Source organism: Thalassophryne amazonica, chromosome 14, assembly GCF_902500255.1.
Source record: "Thalassophryne amazonica chromosome 14, fThaAma1.1, whole genome shotgun sequence".
Lineage (NCBI taxonomy): Eukaryota > Metazoa > Chordata > Actinopteri > Batrachoidiformes > Batrachoididae > Thalassophryne > Thalassophryne amazonica.
The window spans coordinates 97,137,556-97,164,587 of NC_047116.1; the positions used below are offsets into that span (position 1 = coordinate 97,137,556).

The following is a 27,032-nucleotide window of genomic DNA, read 5'->3' on the forward strand; positions in this document are numbered from 1 at the left end:
TTTCGGGACAGCCACTGCTTCACATCACGAATACAATTAAATAATGATGACAAAGCATCACTCCCATTAGTCCTCACAGGCAGATAGATTTGCAGATCATCTGCATAACAATGAAAGGACAGATTGTGCTGGGTTATAATTGACCCCAATGGCAGAATGTACAAAGAAAATAGAATCGGCCCAAGGACAGATCCCTGCGGCACTCCACAGCACAGAGGAGCAGTTGATGAGGAAAGGTCCCCAATCATGACAGAAAAGCTCCTTTCAGCCAAATATGATCTAAACCACTTAAGTGCAGTACCATGAATGCCAATAAAATGTTCCAACCGGGAAACAAGTACTGTGTGATCCACAGTATCAAAGGCTGCTGTGAGGTCCAACAGAGCCAGCACAGCAGGATTCCCTGCATCCACCGACAGAGTAATATCATTATGAACTTTTAAAAGTGCTGACTCAGTGCTGTGTCGTGATCTAAACCCAGACTGGAATTTTTCAAGGATGAGATTGTCTTCTAAAAATGATTGTAACTGTAAAAAGACAACCTTTTCTAAAACCTTAGATAGAAATGGCAGATGAGAGACAGGTCTAAAATTAGATAAAACTGATGAGTCCAGGTGAGGTTTTTTAAGAAGAGGTCGAACCACAGCATGTTTAAAAGCAGCTGGAACAGACCCTGATCTAAGGCAAGCATTGATAAAAGTTAGGAGACCCGCCCCAACAGTATTAAAAGCCTCCTTCAGCACCTTAGCTGGAACAACATCTGAAGGACAACTTGTAGATTTTATGTGTTTTACAACATCAGCGAGAGATGCAAAAGAAATGGGCTCAAACTGTTCGAGCACAGCAGAATGTGCACGAGGAGCAGACAACTCAACATTACAGCTCTGATCAGCGTTCTGTCTGACTGATGAAACCTTATCAATAAAAAACTGAAGAAACTCCTCACAGGTTGTGGTTGTAGCGTCCATCAAAACAGAGGTGTGTGGATTTACAACTGAGTTTATAGTCTGAAATAACACACTGGGACGATGACAACTGCTTGAAATAATATGAGACAGATATTGTGCTTTTGCCTCCTTCACAGCCTTCTGATAGTCAGTTAGACTGTCCCTCAGAAAACCCAGAGACACCTGCAGTTTGTCCTTTTTCCATTTTCTCTCCGCCCGTCTGCAGCGTTGCCTGAGGGCACGGGTCGTGGCATTTAACCAGGGGTCGGATTTTGATTTCCTGGATTTGCAGCGCATCGGTGCAACAGAGTCCAAAATGACTGTGCATGTAGAGTGGAAAGAAGAGAGGATGTTATCTGGGAGTAATGGAGAAACCAGGAACAAGTGGCTTACTAGCAGATGGAGGAGCAATAAATTAAAAAATAACAGGAAAGTGATCTGAAATAGCAATGTCTGATATGTCCTTAAGTGAAACTGAGAGCCCAAAAGAAATAACCAGGTCCAAGGTGTGTCCAAGATTATGTGTTGGTCCATCCACAACTTGTGTTAGACCAAAAGAGTTCAGGAGGCTTTTAAAATCATCAGCCAGCTGATTAGAAGGACAACAGATATGAATATTAAAATCACCACAGACCAAAAATTTGTCATATTTTGGGATAAAATCTGCCAGAAACTCAGAAAACTCCTGAATAAAACCCTTATTAAATTTTGGTGGACGATAAACAACAGCACAGAGCACAGGACAGTCGAACTCCATCACAAACAACTGAAGTTCAAAAGTGGAGTAGACAATAGAAGATAAAAATCGGCATTTAAAACTGTCTTTAAAAACCGTGGCCACACCACCGCCACGACCTGATGCTCGCGGGGAGCTGAAAAACGAGCAGCCGGGGGGGAGGAGCTCAGAAAAGGCGCTATTTTCACTTGGTTTCAACCAGGTCTCCGTTAACAGGAGAAAGTCCAGATCACGACTGGAGAAAAAGTCATTCAAAATGAAAGTCTTACTTGTGAGTGACCTTGTGTTGACGAGCGCCACACGGACTGAGCGCACGTCAATCTGCTGGGAGACACGACCGAGCGGGCGCAGGTTCTCCTGCACGCAGCTACGACTGCAGCTCCTCACAGGACGGCGACGCGGAAGTGGAGACCCGGCACCCCGGACAACCGGCCGGAGCCACCGATATTTTGTCAGTATTCACGTTTTGCAATTAATGGTTTGTAGATAATTCAAGATTTGCAGCTGATTCATATTTTGGGGGTTAACATACTCATGTGTTCATATCCTGTGGTTGTCCAGTGCTTCAGATTTGGCTTCTGATTGGCCAAAGGACTGGCGCGGGGTGTGAATTCAGCACCAGGGGACAGAGGACAGTTCCTGATGCAACAACATGCAGCGCAGCTGTTGAGCCAAGTTCAGAGATAACTGAAGAAAAAGACGGCTGTGTGCGTTTTTATCTGGACAGCAGAGTGCACCTGGCAGATTCTCTTGGTGAGAAGACACCGCAGAGAAACAATGCTGCTTGCTGTCCTCACCATTGCTGCCGCTCTGAATGCCGAATGCCGTAGTAAAAAGATGCTGTCAGCACACAAACATACTGAGGAAGTATGACGTTATGATCCAAAAGCTTGCTGGATTCTAGCCACTTTGTAATCAAACTTTGGTGAATCCAGTGCGCATACATGTCTTCAACCAGGAAATCATTCTGCTGAATGTGGTTCTTTGTTATGCCAGTGATGTCACCTGTCCACCAGAGCCCCACTTCTAATAGAGACCGACGGATTAAATGCTGTTTGTAACCAGATAAATTATTTCAGTCAGTTACAAATCAGTTTACTCAATCTGTCACAATCTCACGACATGTGAATGTCACACATACTGTTCATGTTTTGCCTGATTAAACTGAATGACTCTCTGCACTTAAATAATCCATCCTGCAATGTCTTTCCAGTCAACACTGAAGGTAACATTAGGGTGATATCATCCCCTGCTGCTTTGACATGCTCTTGACAACACTTTTCAATGTGTTTTGCATTTTCATGTGGACAGAAATATTTTTTTAAGACAAAGGCAGAAAATACTGTTTTAAAAAGTGCCCTTGCACATGTGAACCAAGCGTGAGTCTCCTGTTCTGTTGAGTACTTTGTCTTGAATTTGCCCACAGGATGGATGGACAACACGCGTCTCACTGCAACTCCAGGTGTTAGCTACTGCTAACGTGAAGGGCGGAGTAAACACATCTACAGAATACTTTATGGGCAAAACAAAATAGCTTTTGGGGTGTATTTGGTACATCAAAGTTCACTGCAAACTAATTATTTTATTCTCAAGTTTGCATTTCTTTTACTTTGATGAGCTACACGATGAGAGAATTTATTGTTTGATATGATAATGAAGTCAATTACTTTGTCTTAACTGACAGAAAAGCTTTTTAAAATTTCTGGATAAATAGTTGGATTCAAGTTGAACATTTGTCAATTCAAAAACTGAGGATGAGGACAGCAATTTATTTAAAATACTGTATATGCAAACAGGATTTTATTTCAAGCTTAAAATGTTTCAATGTGATTATTTCAGGGACATGAACAGCAGCTTGAGTTAGCATTGGTGAAGTAACTTAACATGCAAGCAGTAACTGCACAAAGATTTGGCATCACTGCACAAACTGAAAATAGGTTGTGGTATTTGGCAGCATTAGTGTCTCTGTTCTGGGATCCAAGTGGTACCATGGTCTCAGGTTTGTGCTAAAACTGATTACTGCAGAAATACATAATCGTTAGTGCAAATTGATGCCTCACAAACTGCAAAACCAATATAAATGTGCTGAAGAACATTATAAACCAATAAATTGTTATTATAATGTCTGTCAATAACACAATCAAAACTTCTTCAGTCATTTCAGCACACCTGCACTTAGATCTACATTCAGGACATGAATGACTGGTTTTTCCACCTGAATTTTATTTGTGGTTCCACTCTTTCAAGTAGTTTCTGCCAAATATGAAGTTTCTGCATGTCACCGAAGTCATGTTTTTTGTTTTTGCAGTCCACTTAACCTGCATGTCTTTGGATGTGGGAGGAAGCTGGAGCACCTGGAGTGAACCCACACAAACACCTTACTGAATTTTCATGCATAATTGGCTCATAAGCCAATTTCAATTACCAAGACCACTGTTACTGGAGTTGTGCACAGAACTGCGGCCGGCCCAGAGCGCAATACGGCGAGGAGCCAGGGGTTGTCTCTGCCCACACAGGTGCTGACCACGCTGGGCTTCCTGGCAAAGAAAAAAAAAGAAAACAGCTCAGAGTACAGAAAAGGAAAAAAAAAGCACTCCAGAGTAAGAAAGACAAAGAAATAAAAATATAGCTCAGAGAAAAAACAAAGCAAAAACAGGTCAGATTAAAAAAAAAAAATACAAACAAAAACAAAAACAACAACAACAACTCAGAGTAAAAAATCAAAACAGGTCAGAGTAAAATATGACGGAAACGTGTTCCAGGCCGGAGCACAGCCTTCTGTGCAGTGACCACACGTCTCTGTGAAGTAGCGGTTTGCTCTGCTGCAGGTGATACTGTTGGCCCATAAATTCACAATGATAATGGAGGTCATTATCTAAATGCATCCTGGGACATTTGAATGGGCTCCTCCACATGGAGACGAGTTTAGGCGTGTCTGTAAAAGTTTTGTATCGTACTGCCGTTTCATCTACACGGAATCACCCTCCAGGAAAGTCACACAGGCCGACTTTCCTGGAGTAATCATCTGGAGTAATAACACCTCCTCCATGTGGAGGACACACCCCCATCTCACAAACAAATGTACCGAAGGTACGAGCAAAACACACCACTTTATCAGTTGCAGTTCCACAAATGACAGTCACGTGCTCCTCAGAAGATTTGGGGGAAAGATGCTATTTGTGGTGGATTTTGATCTTGGTCATTTTTATTGTCTTTGTGTGCACATTATTTTCAATGGTATTAACAAACGAAGGTTATGAAGGCGGGGGTCCAGATAACTTACATACTAAGTTATGAAGTGGATACAGGTGGACTGACCTTCAAACAGCACCAGAGGTTACACCCTGAATCTGAGTTCATTTCTCAGATGCTGTGTGGTCACACTGTGAAGCAAAGCTTAACTTTTAAAATTTTCACTGGGGAGGAGACATGACTGTAAACTGAAGTTGAAGTTTTGTTGGTGGCACAGCGTCAGGTTTCTCAACTGATCCTCCAGAAAACAGATGAATAAATAAATCCTCATGGAATCAGTCCTGGTGTCGCCTATCAGGCTGGATGGACAGGAATTGCAGCACACAAATGCACGGCTCAAACAAACAGCTCGAGGTCGGTACATGAGTAAGCAGTCCAAAAAAACAGCAGTACAAAAAACATCAGGCAAACGGTGTGGTCAAAGCAACAGGCTGGAGGTCAGGAACACACAATGAGGCAGGCAGGAATACAAACACTGGAACAGAGCTGGAATGAAGGCACAAGGCACAACAAACTGGCAACAGACAAACACACCCAGTGAGCTTATATATCCCCAGGTGATAATGAGCAAATCAGAAACAGGTGTGCATGGAAAGCACCAGAACCAGGGCGTGGCCAGAGACAGAGAGAAACACTCATCACCAAGAACCAAGAGAGAGACAGAGACAGACAGACCCAAGGAGAAACACCCAGCAAGAGAATAAACAAACCAACAACAATGAAATACAAAAATAACCAACAGATCAAAAGAACAAAATAAAACAGAAAACCCAAATAAAAAAAAATTAAAACCCTGACATCACTGACCAAACGGTACAACAATCATTTCCACATAAACTCAGCATTATTTCATCATAAAAGATGGAGGAAGCGATCAGCGTGCACCACCCATGACGAGCTGCTCTTGCTGCATTCACTGCGCCTCCGTCATTTCAAAGCTTCACCAATTATTGCCTTGTTTCTGCTTAAAATGGCCTTGTTTCTGCTTCTAACTGACTTCAGACTGATTTAAGAGGTTTTAATTTGTCATCTGATGGTTCATAATCACATTATTCCATTTAATTGCTTTGAGTGTATAGAGTCAGGCTCAAAGAGTCAGACTCAGGCGAACTACTGTGGTCCCAAATGACCAGTGTTGCCACAGTTACTTTGAAAAAGTAATCCAATTATTGATTACTCCTTGAAAAAGTAATTTAGTTACTTTACTGATTACTCAGTTGTAAAAGTAACTAAGTTATATTACTAGTTACTTTCCCCAGTTGCCGACAACAACCCTCTGCCACCTCAACGTGACTGTGATACCTGTTTTGCCAAAACTCACGTTATAGTCACCCTTTCTTGACTTCAATGAAAATAAATACTTGTTTTATAAAAAGTAAAATAAAGACCTCGTTCTTGACCTCATATTTAACTGTTGACAGCACTGTAACAGTAAAACTTGCCATTTCTAACCTGCATTGTTTATAAATGTAACTATTAAATTCTTTCTAACATTTTTCTAACATTTAAATTCTCTCTGAATGTTTTACTTGTCAAAATTATTATTTTAAGTAGTATTAGTAGTTGTAGAAAAAAGGCTTCAAAACTGGACCTTTAATCTAGGGGTGTTGTGGGGGTTGGGGGCACATCCTTGCCCCACGCCCCCATTCCATCTGGATTCGCCCCTGCTTTGGCATTTGAGCACAAAGAATGGATAACATTTATTTATGCAGAAAACATGACCAGATTTACACGTAAGAAAGTTTTATTGCATTTTCACTTCATGTGCTCCTCAGAAAGAGAGTTTAGGTGCATTTGAGTTGAAAATAGTGTTAGGTGTTGATGCGTTGTGGAGGATCAGCTGTTTTTAGCGAGCAGATACAGAGCGGCTCAGCTCAGAATTCTAAATACGAGGTCTATTAGAAAAGTATCCGACCTTATTATTTTTTTCAAAAACCATATGGATTTGAATCACGTGTGATTGCGTCAGACAAGCTTCAACCTTCGTGCGCATGCGTGAGTTTTTTCACGCCTGTCGGTTGCGTCATTCGCCTGTGAGCAGGCTTTGAGTGAGGAGTGGTCCGGCCCCATGTCGTTGTTTCATTGCCAGGAAATGGCGGAATGATTTGGGCTTTTTTTCCATCAGAATTTTTTCAGAAACTGTTAGAGACTGGCAGCTGGAAACCATTAGAAAAATTTATCTGGCTTTCGGTGAAAATGTTACGGGCTTGGTAGAGAATAAGGAGTGTTACTGTCGCTTTAAGGACGGCCCCCAGCGGCTGTGGGACGCGCCGCGCTCCGAAGCCCCCATCGACAGGCTGAACGACCATTTCATTTCTAAACGGATGGCTGTCTGGATCCGTGACCATCGTGTGCCATTTCTCTGGTTATCACAAGAGCTGGACATCAACCATTTTCCGGTAGATTTCACTTTTAACAAGAGATTTTGTCATGGAAAGCCAAGCGGAGGCTTCGCGCATCACGATGGATTCGCTACTGGAGCGAGACAAAACCACCTCCGTTTTGGTCTCACAGGACGGCTTTGAGATGGCGTTCAGACAGCTGTCGGTGGTTTTTCCATTGAGTGATTATCCAAGAAATTGTGGATGTGCCTGGACACGCCTTCATCACGGCGCTGTTTTGTGCCATGCGGCACCACCACGACGCGCGGAATTCCTCCACACGTCTGTCTCAATGTGCCGAAAAAGTGCTGATGTCCACGTCTTTTCACAATTCCTGTGCTAGTCAGACGACGTCCCGGATAAAACACAGCGTCCAGTTTGGAAATGAACGGCACATTCCACTGTTACAGGAGTTTTTGTGCAGCATTGCGCGTCGCGGCGGTGCTGCATGGCGCACAGCAACGCGTGATGAAGCCTCACAGGACATGTTCTGCGTCCGGAATGAAAATCAGCACCTCCAAATCCGAGGCCATGGTTCTCGACCGGAAAAAGGTGCTTTGCCCTCTTCAGGTCGGTGGAGTGTCCTTGCCTCAAGTGGAGGAGTTTAAGTATCTCAGGGTCTTGTTCACGAGTGAGGGACGGATGGAGCGTGAGATCGATAGACGGATCGGTGCAGCATCTGCAGTGATGCGGTCGCTGTATCGGACCGTCGTGGTGAAGAGAGAGCTGAGTAGGGGGGCAAAGCTCTCAATTTACCAATCGATCTACGTTCCGATCCTCACCTATGGTCATGAGATTTGGCTCATGACCGAAAGAACGAGATCACGAGTAAAAGTGGCCGAGATGAGTTTCCTCTGCAGGGTGGCTGGGCGCTCCCTTAGAGATAGGGTGAGGAGCTCGGTCACTCGGGAGGACCTCGGAGTCGAGCCGCTGCTCCTCCACGTCGAAAGGAATCAGTTGAGGTGTCTCAGGCATCTTTTCTGGATGCCCCCTGGACGCCTCGCTGGAGAGGTGTTCCGGGCACGTCCCATTGGGAGGAGGCCCCGGGGAATACCCAGGACATGCTGGAGGGACTACATCTCTCGGCAGGCTTGGGAACGCCTTGGGGTTCCCCCGGAGTAGCTGGGGGAGGTGTGTGTGGATTGGGAGGTCTGGGCGGCTTTGCTTGAGCTGCTGCCCGCGACCCGACTCCAGATAAAGCGGAAGAAAATGGATGGATGGATGGATTTGGAAAGATTAACGTGTTAGATTACTCGTTACTAAAAAAAGTGGTTAGATTAGAGTAACACGTTACTAAGTTACGCGTTACTAAGTTACGCGTTACTAAGTTACACGTTACTAAGTTACGCGTTACTAAATAACGTGTTACTAAGTAACGTATTACTAAGTAAAGCGTTACTAAGTTATGTATTACCGACATCACTGCAAATGACGCATGTGCAATGAAGGCAGGGGGGACCAATTTTTAGGGGGGACCATTCGGTCTGCGATACCAGAATTCACAGAATCGGGGATTGTGAAACAGTATTCGTGAACCTGGTGTCAGTGAAGCCATGTGGATGATGATGTCTCGTATGTAACGCCGTGGGCCTGAGAGGTTCCACTGAATCTTTTTCATGATCAGATGGTGCCTCGTGGGTCACTGTGTTGTGCCTGCATGCACACACTCTTGTGTGTGTGTGTGCGTTCAGTTCTTAGTGCACGCTGATCTATGCACGTAGGTCTGTGATGGAGAATCCAAACGGAGATTAGCTGTTCCAGTGTTTTCCTCCTAATCACTTATTAAAGAGTGTCTCGTCCCGTCCAATAACCACGAGCACTGTCAGGCATGTGCACGAGGCACGTGTACAACTGCACTATGTGTGCGTGCTTTAATGACTTGCGCACATGTTCCTGTGTGCTTGTCAACTGGCAGGTTGTGTACATATAAATATTTGTGTGTGTGTGTGTGTGTGTGTGTGTGTGTGTGTGTGTGTGTGTGTGTGTGTGTGTGTGTGTGTGTGTGTGTGTGTGTGTGTGTGTGTGTTCTATTAAAAAGCAGTCGGGTTTGAATTACCCAAAGCACAGCCACCTGTTCAGAGCAGCTTTTTACCAACAATGCTGCATGTGTGTGTGTGTGTGTGTGTGTGTGTGTGTGTGTGTGTGTGTGTGTGTGTGTGTGTGTGTGTGTGTGTGTGTGTGTGTGTGAATGCACCTATTCCCACAAGTATCCATTTCCAGAAAAATTGCTTTTTCTTTCTTGACTTCAAATCGACTCTCTCATCACCCCCTTTTAATACACGCTCTCTCTGTCTCTCTCTCTGTCTGTCTCTCTGTCTCTCTCTCTCTCTCTGTCTCTGTCTCTCTCTGTCTCTGTCTCTCTGTCTGTCTCTCTCTCTGTCTCTCTCTCTCTCTCTGTGTCTCTGTCTCTCTCTGTCTGTCTCTCTCTCTGTCTCTCTCTCTCTGTGTGTCTCTCTTTCTGTCTCTGTCTCCTTCCATCTTCTCTCGGTCCTTCTCTCTCTCGTCTCTCATCTGTTACAGTCTCTCTCTCTCTCCTCTCTCTATCTGTCTGTCTCTGCCTCTCTCTCTATCTGTCTCTCTCTGCCTTTCTCTCTCTCTCTCTGTCTTCTTGTCTCTCTCCTGTCTCTGTCTCCTCTCTCTCTCGTCTCATCTCTCTCTGTTCTCTCTCTGTTCTCTCGTCTCTCTCTCTCTCTATCGCATCTCTCTGTCTCTCTCTCTCTCTGTCTCTCTCTGTCACTGTCTCTCTCTCTGTCTCTCTGATTGAGTTCTGTACTGGTGCTGATCAGTGCCCGGCCCGGTGAAACCCTGGACCGTCCCCACGGTCTGGGTTCTGCGGGTCCTGCAGTGGGCCGCTGGACGGTGGATTATGTCTTTCAGTAATGAGCTGTGCTGCTGATATGAAATCTGACACGCAGGATGATTTTGTTGAAACGACACCGCTTCCTCTCCACTCTGAATGTTTTGTTCGTCTTTATCTTGCAGTGGAAACACACACACACCTCTGATTCTGTGAAATAACTTTTATTTTGCCCGTGTGAATGCATGATGGGAAATTCAGGCCACTACATCATCTGTCACTTTCTGTTTGGTAATTATATGTCCAAACTTCGTCCAGACATATTGGGTTCAGTCCATAAGTAACTGAATGCTGACAAAGCCTTTATTTTTTGTGTTGCAGCCGACTGAAGCAGAGAATAATTGACTGTGAGCTCGATAATCTGAGTCTCGTTATGTCCAGTCAGCGCAGGAACGACATCACCTTCCTTCCTGTAGTGATTATAATGAACCAAACATAACTGTCTGTCCAGGTGTCTGCTGAGCTGTTTCGTGTCCAGCAGTGTTCTCCCCTCATTATTTCACTGGACCGTCCGCAGATTAAAGGTCTGCAGTTGATTGTTCAGTGTAAGAGTCTGACACAGTGTGGAGAATGTGTCTGTTGACAGCCTCCTGTAAAGCTGAATGATTATACATGGAGTCAAGTGAGGAAAGCCACCAAGACATCCGTGACAGTTCTGAAGGAGTTATGGGTCACAGTGAGTGTGACTGCAGAAGCTGAGCATACAACGTCCGTATCACATAAACTATGTGATGGATGTAATCATGTAGAGACTGGCTTTTAGGTTCAATCAGGGGACCATTCTAGTTATTTTTTGCTCTTTAAAATATGAAGAGTACACTCACAAAGCTCTGAGTTTTGCATGTTTTAGTGAAAATTAGGGGTCCATGATGTTTGCTCCATGTATATCAAACCCTTCGCCACATTTTCAATAAATCAGTGCTGGATGTGGTGAACAGTCAGTCTGCAGCAGCTCTGAGTGCTTTAAGTTGAAAACAGTTCACCTCGTATCACTGCGTCTCACAGCTCAATGCAGGCAATTCGGGGTCTTGTTTTCTGCTTGTGTCCTTAACCCCTGAGCAACCTTGTGGTTGTTCTGTGTGATTTTGTTGACTTCTCGTCACTCCTGAGTCTTAACCCATGTCAGTGTATATTCCTCCACACCTCCTTTGTTTCTTTCTTTCCACCCCACTGCAGGTTTTCCAGCATCTTCTCTGTGTTATTTCCCACACCACATGGAGCAGTGTTGTGGTGTCTCTCCAGTTATTGCTTTAGGTTTGGTGCCCTGAGTTGCTTTTATGTTGTTCTCTTGGATATGTTTGTTTCTTCCATGCCCTTCATGTCTCTCTTGCATCCCCTCAGTGATATTGTTTTGATATTAGTTCAGTTTCAATTTCAATTTATTTCATTTTTTTATAGCACCAAGTCACAACAAAGCTGCTTCAAAGCACTTCACACAAGTAAGATCTAACCTTATACCACGTCACACTAGAGCACGACTTGCGCAAATACCGTATGAATTGACATTCAAACGACATTTGTGCAAGTCGTGCTGCCCTATGATTGGATTTTGGAAAACCATGTGATGGTGAACCAATTCCGATTGGACACTCACATTGCACACATCATCACACAGCTTCTATGAGGAGTACAAAGATGGCCGACGGTGGATTGAAAGTCTGCGGACTTAACTTTTCAGAAAAAAAAAAAGTACGTTTCTATCTCATATCATTAAAAAGGTATTTATAATTTAGTAAAGGTTGGTCCCAGCCATCGTATACGACAGCGTTGGCCCCAAAGGGTTAAGGCATGCTGGGATATGTTTAACCTAATGTCGTCTATTTTCTTCTCAAAATAAATTAAGAAATCTTGGCCTGTAAGAGGAGAGCGACTTGCAGGTGGTTGTCCATGAATACGTGTTGCCACCATGTCGAACAAGAACTTTGAGTTATGCTTGTTTTTGTTGATCAAATCAGAGTAATAGGTCCACTTTGTAGCCAGTAATGCATGATTATAGTCTAAAATAGTATCACACCACATGAGGTGGGATACTTCTACTTTTGAACTACGCCATTTTCATTGTAGACCTCTAGCCTTATGAACCAAAGCGATTGTGATGGGGGGGATTAAAATAGATGGAGCAATCATGTTGAGTATGGTTTTGAGTGCTGAGTTTAAGGTGTCCACAAGACTGTCTACTGAATGATCATTTTCCAAAACTTACACTATCAGACAGTTGTAGTTGAAGAGTTTATGTGTCGCTGCAATGATAAATAAGGTTCTTGTTCCATTAAACAAGGCAAAGAGACTGTAAACCTAATAAGTGAGTGACTGAGACCACTGCCGGAAGAGGAATGATGTCAATATTTGTGACAGCGATACCATAAATGAGGATCAAATCCAGGGTATTTCCACTAATGTGTGTTGAACCCTGAATGGTGGAAACCTAATACATCCACAATTTCCATAAATTATTTGTAGAGGTGGTCAGAAGGCTTATTTATATGAATGTTGAAGTCACCAACAATCACAACATTATCTGCATGAGTTGGCAGGTTAGAGATAAACTCACCAAATTCATCTAAGAATTCAGAATATGGGCTCGGGGGCCTATATACAATGACAAAATAGCTGGGTTGATTTTTACTCTTCTGACCTTGGCTATATGTAGTGTCCTGGGCAGAGCGGAGAATCAGGTGTTCAAACAAACTATATTTTACACCCCCAACAGCTTGTAAACTAAACCCAGATATATAAATTAGAGCAACACCCCGCCTTGCTTCGTATCATGAGGGTTGTGACTAAATGTATACTCTGCTGAGAAGGCTTCATTTAAGTGAGGACAGCAGTAGGTTTAAGCCAGGTTTCACATAAACCATTCATATCTAAGTGGTGTTCCATAATTAGGCCATTAATCAACAGTAATTTTGAGGACAGTGACCTTTTGTTAATGAAACCCAGTGTTGTGTGGGCCGCTGAAGAGGAGGTACTGCTGGCCCACCACCACCAGAGGGCGCCCTGTCTGGAGTGCGGGCTCCAGACATCGGAGGGCGCTGCCGCCTCACAGGAGCAGCCAGGGTGACAGCTGTCACCCATCACCTGAGACAGCTGATATCAATCACCAGGGAGGTATATCAGCAGGACGGCATCTCCACCTCATTGCCGAGATATCGCTCTACTACGGAGGTAACGAACTCAGCCAGTTGTATTATTCTGAGCATTAATACTGTGTTGCTTGTGCTTAGGTCAGCTGAAGACCGTATTGGACGAAGTAGGATAAGTACTCACATTCCAATCCTACAGTACTATTTTGAGTAGAGGTGGAGGTGGTGTTTCCACCCCGTGTGTTGCTGGGTGCGGCCGCACCCACACCTGACTGTTTCTGTTCCTTGCCAGCAGTACCGGATCCGACGAGCGGAGGCAGTGGCCACCTGGGAGTTCAGGACTTGGCGGCTCCAGTATTCCCGGGGTTCGGTGGCAGAGGAAATCGGGTGATTCTGGTTCGACTCGGACAGACGTCTCCTATCGTCGAGCCTGCCCACACGACACCATTGGAATTCGGCTTACCACTATAATTGTAATCTGTTGTGTTTGTTGTGCGTGTTCATAACAGTAAAGCTTTGTGATTTGACTTCCTCCATTGTCCGTTCATTAGCGCCCCCTGTTGTGGGTCCGTGTACCTACACTTTCACAACAGGATATCTCGGCCAGCGTCATGGATCCCGAGGGGCGTCAACCGGCTGTTGAACGGCCAATGGAAGAACAGGACGCGCAGGCGTCCGCAGGAGGGGTAATCGGTGAGTTGCAGCGGATCCTCACCGCTTTCACGACTCGGTTAGATTTGATGACCGAGCAGAACGTCCTCCTGAACCGCAGGGTGGAGGCTCTCGCCGCAGAGGTGGAAGCGCGCCCTCCAGGCGCCGCTGCGGCTCTCCCTCCTGTAGATCCTGTGCGTAACATTGACGTTCCACTGGTCGTTCAACGACCCCTCCCTCCTTCCCCGGAAGCATACATAAGCCCCCCCGAGCCGTACGGAGGCTGTGTGGAGACGTGCGCGGATTTCCTTATGCGGTGTTCGCTCGTCTTCGCACAGCGTCCTGTTATGTACGCGACCGATGCTAGCAGGGTAGCTTATGTCATAAATCTGCTTCGCGGTGAGGCACACGCTTGGGCTACAGCGCTCTGGGAGCAGAACTCACGGCTCCTTCAGACATATGATGGGTTTGTGAGGGAGTTCAGAACTGTGTTTGATCAACCTAATAGAGGAGAAACCGCTTCAACAGTGCTACTGTCAATGAGACAGGGGCGTCGGAGCGCAGCTGCCTATGCAGTCGACTTCCGCATCGCGGCTGCGAGGTCCGGCTGGAATAGCACTGCCCTCCGCGCCGCCTTTGTAAACGGACTGTCTTTGGTTCTTAAGGAGCACCTGGTGGCTAAGGACGAACCGCGGGATTTAGATGGGCTTATCGATCTGGTCATACGGTTAGACAATCGGTTAGAAGAACGTCGTCGGGAACGAGACGAAGGGCGTGGCCGGGCACGCGCCGTCCCTCTCCCTTCCGGTTCCGACCGCGTCCCGCCTTCCCCACGCTCCACGGTTCCGGCGCTCCGTGTGGCTACAGCTCCCCCTGCTGACGAAGCTATGGACACGAGCAGGGCAACATTTAGGGCACCAGATACACAGAGGAGGCAGGTCCACGGAGTATGTTTTAATTGTGGCTCGACAGAGCACCAAGTGAGAGACTGCTCCGAGCGGTTAAACACCAACGCCCGCCCCTAGAGACTGGGCTAAGGGTGGGCCGAGACATTCACGTGGGACACACCCACATTGCCACACGACTCCCAGTTACGATCCTCTATGAGGAATCAACCCTGAAAGCCCCAGCACTGGTGGACACGGGCTCTGAAGGGAATCTGCTGGACAGAAGATGGGCCAGGGAGATAGGGCTCCCTCTGGTGGCGCTTACCTCGCCTGTACAGGTGCGAGCACTAGATGGCTCCCTACTCCCTCCAATCACTCATAAGACACCACCTGTAACTCTGGTGGTGTCCGGAAATCACCGGGAGGAGATCGAGTTTTTTGTGACTCCTGCTACCTCCCGTGTGATTTTGGGGTTTCCCTGGATGTTGAAACACAATCCCCGGATCGATTGGCCGTCCGGGGTAGTGGTTCAGTGGAGCGAGACCTGCCATCGGGTATGTTTAGGTTCCTCGGTTCCTCCCGGCTCCCAGGCTAAGGAGGAGGTCAGAGTCCCGCCCAATCTGGGGATGGTGCCGGTGGAGTACCATGACCTTGTCGACGTGTTCAGCAAGGATCTGGCGCTCACTCTTCCCCCCCACCGTCCTTATGATTGTGCCATTAATTTGGTTCCGGGCAGTGAGTTCCCGTCCAGCAGGCTGTACAACCTCTCACGGCCTGTGCGCGAATCAATGGAGACCTACATCCAGGACTCGTTAGCCGCCGGGTTGATCCGGAATTCCACCTCCCCGATGGGTGCGGGTTTCTTTTTTGTGGGTAAAAAAGACGGCGGACTTCGTCCATGCATTGATTATAGGGGACTGAACGACATTACGGTTCGCAACCGATACCCGTTGCCCCTATTAGATTCGGTGTTCACGCCCCTGCATGGAGCTAAGATGTTCACCAAGCTTGATCTTAGGAATGCGTATCACCTGGTTCGGATCCGGAAGGGAGACGAGTGGAAGACGGCATTTAACACCCCCTTGGGTCACTTTGAGTACCTGGTCATGCCGTTCGGTCTCACAAACGCTCCCGCGACTTTCCAAGCGTTGGTTAATGATGTCTTGCGGGATTTCCTGCACCGGTTCGTCTTCGTATACCTAGACGATATACTCATCTTTTCTCCGGACCCTGAGACCCATGTGAAGCATGTCCGTCAGGTCCTGCAGCGGTTGTTGGAGAACCGACTGTTTGTGAAGGGCGAGAAGTGTGAGTTCCACCGCACTTCTTTGTCCTTCCTGGGGTTCATTATCTCCTCCAACTCCGTCGCTCCTGATCCGGCCAAGGTTGCGGCGGTGAGAGACTGGCCCCAACCCACAAGCCGTAGGAAACTGCAACAGTTCCTCGGCTTTGCTAATTTCTACAGGAGGTTCATTAAGGGCTACAGTCAGGTAGTTAGCCCCCTGACAGCCCTAACCTCGCCAAAAGTTCCCTTCACCTGGTCGGATCGTTGCGATGCCGCGTTCAAGGAGTTGAAACGGCGCTTCTCGTCTGCACCCGTTCTGGTGCAGCCCGATCCTAGTCGCCAGTTAGTGGTTGAAGTGGACGCCTCGGACTCAGGGATAGGAGCCGTGCTATCCCAGAGCGGGAAGACCGATAAGGTCCTTCACCCGTGTGCCTATTTTTCCCGCAGGTTGACCCCGGCCGAACGGAACTATGACGTCGGCAATCGAGAACTCCTTGCGGTGAAAGAGGCCCTTGAGGAGTGGAGACATCTGTTGGAGGGAACGTCCGTGCCATTCACGGTTTTCACTGACCACCGGAACCTGGAGTATATCAGGACCGCCAAGCGGCTGAATCCCAGGCAAGCCCGCTGGTCACTGTTCTTCGGCCATTTTGACTTCCGGATCACCTACCGTCCCGGGACCAAAAACCAAAGATCGGATGCTTTGTCCCGGGTACATGAAGACGAAGTCAGAACGGAGTCGTCGGATCCCCCGGATCCCATCATCCCGGAGTCCACTATCGTGGCCACCCTCACCTGGGACGTGGAGAAGACCGTCCGGGAGGCCCTGGCACGAAACCCGGACCCCGGAACCAGGCCAAAGAACAGACTTTACGTCCCACCAGAGGCAAGGGCTGCGGTCCTGGACTTCTGTCACGGTTCCAAGCTCTCCTGTCATCCTGGGGTGCGAAGAACCGTGGCAGTCGTCCGGCAGCGTTTCTGGTGGGCGTCCCTGGAGACCGACGTCTGGGATTATATCCAGGCCTGTACCACCTGCGCCAGGGGCAAAGCCGACCACCGCAAGGCCTCGGGTTTGCTACAGCCGCTGCCTGTACCTCATCGCCCCTGGTCCCACATCGGCCTGGATTTTGTCACGGGCCTCCCGCCGTCCCAGGGAAACACCGTCATCCTCACGATAGTGGACCGATTCTCCAAGGCGGCCCACTTCGTGGCCCTCCCGAAGCTCCCAACGGCCCAGGAGACAGCGGACCTCCTGGTCCACCACGTTGTCCGGCTGCATGGGATACCATCAGACATTGTCTCCGATCGCGGTCCCCAGTTCTCCTCGCACGTCTGGAGGAGCTTCTGCCGGGAACTGGGGGCCACGGTCAGTCTCTCGTCCGGGTATCACCCCCAGACCAATGGGCAAGCAGAATGGGCCAATCAGGAGATGGAGCAGACGCTACGTTGTGTGACAGCCGCGCACCCGGCAGGCCTGGACTACTCATCTGGCCTGGATCGAGTACAAGTGTCATCAGCCACCGGCCTCTCCCCTTTTGAGGTGTGTTTGGGGTATCAACCCCCATTGTTTCCGGTGGTTGAGGGAGAGGTCGGTGTGCCCTCGGTCCAGGCCCACCTGCGGAAGTGCCGTCGGGTGTGGCGTGCCGCCCGTTCTGCTTTGTTGAAGGCCCGGATGAGGGCGAAGACCCATGCAGACCGGCGGCGGACCCCGGCTCCTACGTATCGTCCTGGGCAGGAGGTGTGGTTGTCCACCAAAGACATTCCGCTGCAAGTGGCCTCCCCTAAACTACAGGACCGGTACATAGGACCGTTTAAGATCCTCCAGATCATCAATCCCGCTGCAGTGAGGCTTAAGCTCCCGGCCTCACTGCGAATTCATCCAGTATTCCATGTCTCAAGAATCAAACCACGTCACACCTCACCCCTCTGCGCTCCGGGTCCGGCACCACCTCCTGCCCGGATCATCGACGGCGAGCCGGCTTGGACTGTGCGCCGGCTACTGGACGTCCGACGGATGGGCCGGGGTTTTCAATATCTGGTGGACTGGGAGGGGTACGGTCCCAAAGAACGCTCCTGGGTGAAGAGGAGCTTCATCCTGGACCCGGCCCTCCTGGCCGACTTCTACCACCGCCACCCGGACAAGCCTGGTCGGGCGCCAGGAGGCGCCCGTTGAGGGGGGGGTCCTGTTGTGTGGGCCGCTGAAGAGGAGGTACTGCTGGCCCTCCACCACCAGAGGGCGCCCTGTCTGGAGTGCGGGCTCCAGACATCGGAGGGCGCTGCCGCCTCACAGGAGCAGCCAGGGTGACAGCTGTCACCCATCACCTGAGACAGCTGATATCAATCACCAGGGAGGTATATCAGCAGGACGGCATCTCCACCTCATTGCCGAGATATCGCTCTACTACGGAGGTAACAAACTCAGCCAGTTGTATTATTCTGAGCATTAATACTGTGTTGCTTGTGCTTAGGTCAGCTGAAGACCGTATTGGACGAAGTAGGATAAGTACTCACATTCCAATCCTACAGTACTATTTTGAGTAGAGGTGGAGGTGGTGTTTCCACCCCGTGTGTTGCTGGGTGCGGCCGCACCCACACCTGACTGTTTCTGTTCCTTGCCAGCAGTACTGGATCCGACGAGCGGAGGCAGTGGCCACCTGGGAGTTCGGGACTTGGCGGCTCCAGTATTCCCGGGGTTCGGTGGCAGAGGAAATCAGGTGGTTCCGGTTCGACTCGGACAGACGTCTCCTATCGTCGAGCCTGCCCACACGACACCATTGGAATTCGGCTTACCGCTATAATTGTAATCTGTTGTGTTTGTTGTGCGTGTTCACAACAGTAAAGCTTTGTGATTTGACTTCCTCCATTGTCCGTTCATTAGCGCCCCCTGTTGTGGGTCCGTGTACCTACACTTTCACAACACCCAGACTAAGAAGCCATCTTTTAAAAGGCACTCTTTTTCATATGTCCTCAGCCAGATCATCATTGTTCCATCCTGTGTTCTCACCATGTTCCTAGTGTTTCTTAGTGAGTATTACACTCAGTAATTTCCTGTGTATACGAGGTCTATTAGAAAAGTTTCCTACCTTTTTATTTTTTAAAAAAACTATATGGATTTGAATGACGTGCGATTACACCAATCATGCTTGTACCCTCGTGCGCATGCGTGAGTTTTTTCACGCGTGTCGGTGACGTCATTTCCCTGTGGGCAGGCCTTGAGTGAGATGTGGTCCCGCCCTCTCGGCTGAATTCCTTTGTTTCACACGCTGCTCGAGACGGCGCGCGTTGCTTTATCAAAATTTATTCTGGACCTGTGAGGAATATCCGAGTGGACACTATTCGAGAAATTAAGATGGTTTTCGGTGAAAAGTTTAATGGCTGATGAGAGATTATGGGGTGTTTCTGTCGGTGTAAGGACTTCCCACGGAGCGGGACATTGTGCAGCGCTTCCAGGCGTCGTCGTTGGCCTGTTTTGACCTGAAAACATCCTAATTTAAGGCTTAATTCACCCAGGACATCGTGAGAGAACAGAGAAGATTCAGAAGAGGCCAGCATGAGGACTTTATGCGGACATTCCACTGTTTAAGGACATTTTGTAATGAAAGACGTGCGCACAAATTCGCCGAGTCGTTTCCGTGACGACTCGGCGAATCCGTCTGCGCCGCGACAGGAAAAACACCTCCGTGTTGTAAACCATTTGTAAAATTCAGGCGGCGTTTGATGGCTTTCAACAACTGAGTAACTGAGAAATTATTTAACAGCTTGGGCATGTTCCAACTTGCCCGTTAAGGTTTCCAACACGGAGGTGTTTTTCCTGTCGCGACCCCCCGCGGTCGGGTCCGGCCGGACATGCGACTCTGCCCGCACGTTCTTTCATTACAAAATGTCCGTTAACAATGGAATGTCCGAATAAACTCCTCATGCCGACTTCTTCTGAAAGTTCTCTGTTCTCTGACGACTTCCTGGATCAACAGAGCCTGAAATGTGGAAGTTTTCAACTTGAAACGGCGAGACGCTGCCGCCTCGAAGCGCAGATCGCCGTCAGGCGCCGTGGGCTGTCCTTAAAGCGACACTACCAGACCAAAATCTGTCATCATGTTATGTGTCGGACGCGGTCGGAGCACCGACCCAGCGTTTGACGGGACCCAGCATAAAATAAGCAGAGCATGGTTCAAAAGATAACAGAATTTAATAATCATAATAAGTGCAGTGATAAACAACCAAAAATGTCTGCGGTCTGGTGAGGTGGAAACACGGCGCGCTCTCAGCAGCGCAAACGGTCCGGAGCCACAGCAGTTCAGACCCAGGGACCTCACCAACACCCCCCAGGTGGCCGCGACAAACCGAGTCTGTGAAGAAAGAAAACATGAGGTGAGTCCAACACTCTCCACCCAGAGAGACACAACTCAAAAGGTGCACACAATCAGCAAACACTTCCTATCTTAAATATATATCAGCTTCTCACCCTGCAGGCACGGAACAACTCAGTTCAAATCTCCACTGCAGCAGAAGCTGATTAGACAATTAGCATAACGTGACAGCTCAATAACACAAGGTGTGAGGGACGCCAAATCCACTGTCATTACTTCATAAAAGTCACCAAAACCAAATTACCTCAGGAAGTGTGCTGAAGAGCATGAGACCTCACCCAATCCTCCTTCACAGACTGTGGCGTCAAACCTGGAGCGGCCTCTGCGTCTGTAATGGTGAGATTGTTCTCCCGACGCTGATCTCACACGTCTGCTCACAAGGTCGAGTCTCTGGCAATCACACACTATGCATTCAAGGTTTAAATGCAGCAATCTCTGATCAAGACAAAATACACCACAGCTGTGAGTCCTGATGACCTGCACGTGAAAACAAGTCTCAGGTGTTCAGGGTGAGGTCCTAACGCTCAGCCACTCAGTCCTAAATGCATACCACCTGGTGGGAGAAACAGAAAAACAAAAACCAAGCCAGCCAAACACCCCAGCACACAACACATCAGCCGTTAAAATTTTTACCGAGAACCAGCTGAATTTATTGAATGGTGTCCACTCAGTTGTGCCTTACAGTTTTGAAAAAAATTTGATCAAACAAAGCAGCAGTCTCTGAGCCATTCCTAAACAATGAAAAAAATCGATGAGAGGGTGGGCGACTCCTCACTCAAAGACTGCCCACAGGCGAATGACGTAACCGACAGGCGTGAAAAAACTCTTGCATGCCCACGAGGGTTCAAGCATGATTGGTGTAATCACACGTGATTCAAATCCATATGGTTTTTGAAAAAATAATAAGGTCGGATACTTTTCTAATAGACCTTGTATTCCTCACTGTTTGCTCATGAATATAATTTCTAATGAGATTTTATTTCTGCCGCTCTTACATATGTTCCTGCATGGACATCATCAGTGCTCCATTTACTTCTGCGTTTTGATCTTTGCTATGTATTTTGACCTCTGAATGTGCCTAACAGACACTGGCGCTGTCGTAGTGAGTATTTTCAGTGCCAGCTATCCTCGTGTTTTTACCATTGCTGCATATCATGGCCTCTGAGTTTTGCTTAACATCTCAAGGACACTGTAGCTATTTTCTCCTCCTGCTTCCAATGAATATTATTTGTGGATCAGAAAGTTGTGATCTTTGCAGTATGTCTTGATTTCTGAGTTTGTTCAATGTCTGGAGGACACGTTTTGCTATTTTTGGATTGTTATTATGTTTTGGACTTTTTACTTTGAACTTTATTTATCCTCCTGTTGTTGATTTATTGTTCTGTGTTCTGAACTTAATCAGGAAGCATTTGCCTTTTAGACTGGCCCCCCTGTGTTTTGTTGGGAAATAGTTTAACTCCACTTATCGTAGTTGTTCGCTGCAAAGGGGTCTACAAACTGGTCCTGTGACTGATGTTCAGCTCTTATTCAGTGTCCACTCTGTTGATTAGCTCTTTGCGTTTCACTCAGCAGTTGCTGTTCATAAATATTAAATATGAAGTGAGAGGAGATGAAACAAAAGACGTGTACACAGCAAGTCCTCTTGTGGATCACTGTCTTTTGTGTGGCTGATATTATGTTTCCACACAAATTTCATTATAAATCTACTTTCATAGCAATAAACATTTTGTGAACTTATTTTATACCTTCACTGTTCCTCATTAATGCATGAAGCGTGTGTGTGTGTGTGTGTGTGTGTGTGTGTGTGCGTGCGTGCGTGTGTTGCCAGTTGTAGCCATCACCTCTCTTTGGCCTGTTGTGTTTTTCATCTGGCTAGAAGCCACAAGCTGAAATGGTTCGTGTGTCAGGACCAAAAGTTCAGATGGTTGTGGAACATCACAGAATACTGAGTATGGTTTCAAAAAATATTCAGCTGAAAAGACAAAGGACACCAGAGAAAACATTCAGTGGTGTTAAATTTTGATGAGAGAAATAAATATATCCAAAGCTCCAATCCATTTTTGTTACTGACATCATATTTTTTAATTGTTATTTTAATCTTCTTTCAGTCAGACAACTCACATAGAAGATTATTTATCACAACAAGAGCAGCATGTGCAGCCAGTACATTCTGAGTGCCAGTCACAAGCCCAGATAAATGAGTAGGGTTGTGTCAGGAAGAGCATCTGCCGTAAAACAAAGCAAAATCAACAACTGCCACCATTCGTTATCAACAACTGCCACTGGTGGCGTTCCCCAACAGGCTGTTGGTGGAAACTGGGCTATTGATGGGCAAAGAAGAAGAAGAAGATGATTCTCATTCAAGGTAGAGGAGGATTACACCAAGGATCAGCTCTGAGCCCTTTCTTTTTCGCATTAGTGAGGAGTCTCCATGAACTATGATGTTTGAAAATGACATTGTGATCTGTAGTGACATTACAGAACAGGTTGAGTCTCACCTGGAAAGGTGGAGATATGCTCTGGAGAGAAGGGGAATGAAAGTCAGTGGGAGACTGAGTCCATGTGTGTGAATGGGAGGGAGCCCAGTGGAATAGTGCAGCTACAAGGAGTAGAAGTGGTGAAAGTAGATGAGTTTAAATACTTGGGATCAACTGTCCAAAGTAATGGCGAGTGTGGTAGAGAGGTGAAGTAGAGAGTGCAGGCAGGTTGGAGTGGGTGGAGAAAGGTGGCAGGAGAGATTTGTGACCAAAGAATATCAGCAAGAGTGAAGGGGAAAGTTTACAAGACAGTAGTGAGACCAGCTATGTTGGACGGCTTAGAGATGGTGGCACTAAAATGTTGTGATTCTCTTTGAGAGTGATGAAGATGGACAGGATCAGGAAGGAACATATCAGAGGGACAGCTCAGGTGGGCCGGTTTGGAGACAAAGTCAGAGAGGTGAGATTGAGATGGTTTTGACATGTGCAGAGGAGGAACCCAGGGTATATAGGGAGATGGATGCTGAGGATGGAGCCACCAGGCAGGAGGAGAAGAGGGAGGACAAAGAGGAGGTTCATGGATGTGCTGAGGGAGGACATGCAGGTGGTTGGTGTGACAGAGGAAGATACAGAGGACAGGGTGAGATGGAAACGATTGATCTGCTGTGGCGACCCCTAACGGGAACAGCCGAAAGAAAAAGAAGCAGCATGTAGCTTTGAGCTTGGCAGTCAGGCTTTTATCACCTTATTCCCCACAGAAGCTTGTTTGAGATGAAGGGCGTGATGATTAGATATACTGTCCACATTTTCCTCCCATTTGGACGCCACAGTAGCAGCGGCAGTGACGTGAAGCAGCAGGCAGCCAGAGGCAGAAGGGGAGCTGAGAAATTATGCATTTTAAATTGGCTGCCCAAATCAGAGGGAGTGTTTTATAGGATCACATGACAATGTGTTTTGGTCGGAAGTATGTGGTAATTATGTGAACGAGGCATGTTGGCGTACATGGAACACACACCAGAGGCCTGTACTACGAAGTGGGGTTAACTTACTCAGATGTAACCCAGGGTCAACCTCTTAAACTGGGGTTGACAAAACCTGGTGTCCTCAAGTGGTGTTAATCGGTACTACGACGCTGAATAAGATGTTCATTTGTTGAACCTGTGTTAACCTAATTGGAGTTTGTGCGCGTTCACATAAAAGGGGCAGGTTGCAGCACACGTCACCATTTTTCTACTTTACCGAAGAAGAGTGCACGATTATTATGCAGAGCTACGAGGAATTTAAATTAATGTTAAGGTGGAACTCGAACACATCGTTTGTCAATAAAGCAAGACAGGCTTGTTGGCAACATATCGCTGATCGGGTAAATGCGTAATTGTTCTCCAAATCTGTTACAGATGATTAACCTGTGGAATGTCTGATATGTGTAAAAAAAAAATGCCCCTCTTCCATTAATTACGCCCAGATGCAACACGATTCAGAAGTGGGCATAGGCCTCCTAATATATGTTAGGTTAATTTAATGTTTCCTAAATAGGCTACCTTGACTGTATGATTGCTATTCCTAATCCTGTCAATATTTCAGATGCAATAGCAGTGCCAAACGCACCTGGCAGCAGGTGAAGATGAAATATAAAAACATCCTTCAGAACGGTAGGTTTATATTCATAGCTTGATAAGCCCCACTTCGCCTAATTAATGGACATGCATTAGACCTATTTTGATATTAGTAATTACCCGCGATTGCATAAAACCCTTCTTTGATTGGCATTGCGGATAAATGGCCAGGGAAAACGACAAATGCATCCAACAGTTTAGATAGAGCAAGTACTACCTTGCGAATCATACGACATACAGTATTCTTGCTCAGATGTTCAGCATCACCGATGGAATACATAAATTGTCCACTGGCAAAATAGGCACAAGGCACATTATCTGATCGATCGTCGGTGCATTGCTACACTGTAAAAAATGACTTGTTTTTACAGGAAACGCTGGCAGCTGTGGTTACCAGGGAATTCCTGCAAAACATACAGCAGCACAGTAGATAACATTACAGACATAATATGTATATGGATTTACAGTGAATGAACCACGGCTGAGTCACATTAAAGGAACTGTTAAATCTACAAACAAGAGCTCTTTTTTTGTACATTTAACTGCTGTATTTTTTACAGGCATTCCCTGGTAACCACAGCTGCCAGTGTTTTCCTGTAAAAACAACAGTCTTTTTTTACAGTGTACGATGGGTGATGTTACAGACTTCTGGCCCGATCAGCTGACAAAGATAACGAATTCCTTCGGCTGAAAATCTATATCTTTCATAGAGAATATCGTCCGGGTATGTCAGCGGATTCTGGTGGTCTTTAAAAACCCTCGCCCTGCGAAGAGAGCCCCTCACAATTTGTGCCCCAATATCAAACGGATCATCCAGGTAGGCCGGCATTGGCTTCGGAGTGATTTGAAGGTGGATGGACGGTACTTATAAAGGGAGTGGTTAAGCGAAAACCTCAACCTAACCGAGAACATAACCTGCTCGGAGCAGGTTTGGCACACAGCATAAATTGCCATGGCAGCATACCTCGATCAAAACCTATCCACCTTTCGTAGTACGGGTTAACCGGGAAGTTCCTCCACACGTCATCAACTTACTCCCGAAGTTACCCTGATAAGCCAGTAACCCCGCTTCGTAGTACAGGCCCCTGGTGTTGTCTGCCTGAACTTGCTCGTGTGTTCACACTGTGCTTGGCCCCATCTGGAACAGACAGTGACAGCAGGTTCATCTTTAACATTTCAATCATTTTCAGAACATGAACTATTGATCTTTTGTTTGTGATTAGCAGATGAAATATAGATCATTTTAATGATTATTTTGCTAATGTGGGCAAAAACTTAGCAAACTCAGTAGTACCTTCTAATATGTGTTCTTGGGAAAAAAGTACAATCAGATTCAATGTTTATCAGAGAAACTGATGAATATGAAATAATTGATATAGTTCATAAACTAAAAGGAAAAAATCTTCTGAATGTGATAATTTTGACATGTTTTTGATAAAAAAATATTGTTATTGATTGTGTTGCTAACCCTTTAACTTACACTCAACAAAAATATAAATGCAACACTTTTGGTTTTGCTCCCATTTTGTATGAGATGAACTCAAAGATCTAAAACTTTTTCCACATACACAATATCACCATTTCCCTCAAATATTGTTCACAAACCAGTCTAAATCTGTGATAGTGAGCACTTCTCCTTTGCTGAGATAATCCATCCCACCTCACAGGTGTGCCATATCAAGATGCTGATTAGACACCATGATTAGTGCACAGGTGTGCCTTAGACTGCCCACAATAAAAGGCCACTCTGAAAGGTGCAGTTTTATCGCACAGCTCAATGCCACAGATGTCGCAAGATTTGAGGGAGCGTGCAATTGGCATGCTGACAGCAGGAATGTCAACCAGAGCTGTTGCTCGTGTATTGAATGTTCATTTCTCTACCATAAGCCGTCTCCAAAGGCGTTTCAGAGAATTTGGCAGTACATCCAACCAGCCTCACAACCGCAGACCACGTGTAACCACACCAGCCCAGGACCTCCACATCCAGCATGTTCACCTCCAAGATCGTCTGAGACCAGCCACTCGGACAGCTGCTGAAACAATCGGTTTGCATAACCAAAGAATTTCTGCACAGACTGTCAGAAACCGTCTCAGGGAAGCTCATCTGCATGCTCGTCGTCCTCATCGGGGTCTCGACCTGACTCCAGTTCGTTGTCGCAACTTCACACAGCCATTGAAGAGGAGTGGACCAACATTCCACAGGCCACAATTGACAACCTGATCAACTCTATGCGAAGGAGATGTGTTGCACTGCATGAGGCAAATGGTGGTCACACCAGATACTGACTGGTATCCCCCCCCCAATAAAACAAAACTGCACCTTTCAGAGTGGCCTTTTATTGTGGGCAGTCTAAGGCACACCTGTGCACTAATCATGGTGTCTAATCAGCATCTTGATATGGCACACCTGTGAGGTGAGATGGATTATCTCAGCAAAGGAGAAGTGCTCACTATCACAGATTTAGACTGGTTTGTGAACAATATTTTAGGGAA

General features: G+C 46.8%; 1 protein-coding gene and 1 long non-coding RNA gene across 2 annotated transcripts in view; both read left to right on the forward strand.

Annotated features, from left to right (window-relative positions):
* kcnh3 (potassium voltage-gated channel, subfamily H (eag-related), member 3) overlaps nucleotides 1–27,032 on the forward strand; it is a 404,423-nt gene that overhangs the window by 150,181 nt on the left and 227,210 nt on the right.
* LOC117524774 lies at nucleotides 689–25,982 on the forward strand. Its single transcript, XR_004564850.1, has 3 exons — nucleotides 689–699; nucleotides 10,838–10,843; nucleotides 25,871–25,982. It is a non-coding gene; the product is annotated as an uncharacterized LOC117524774 (long non-coding RNA).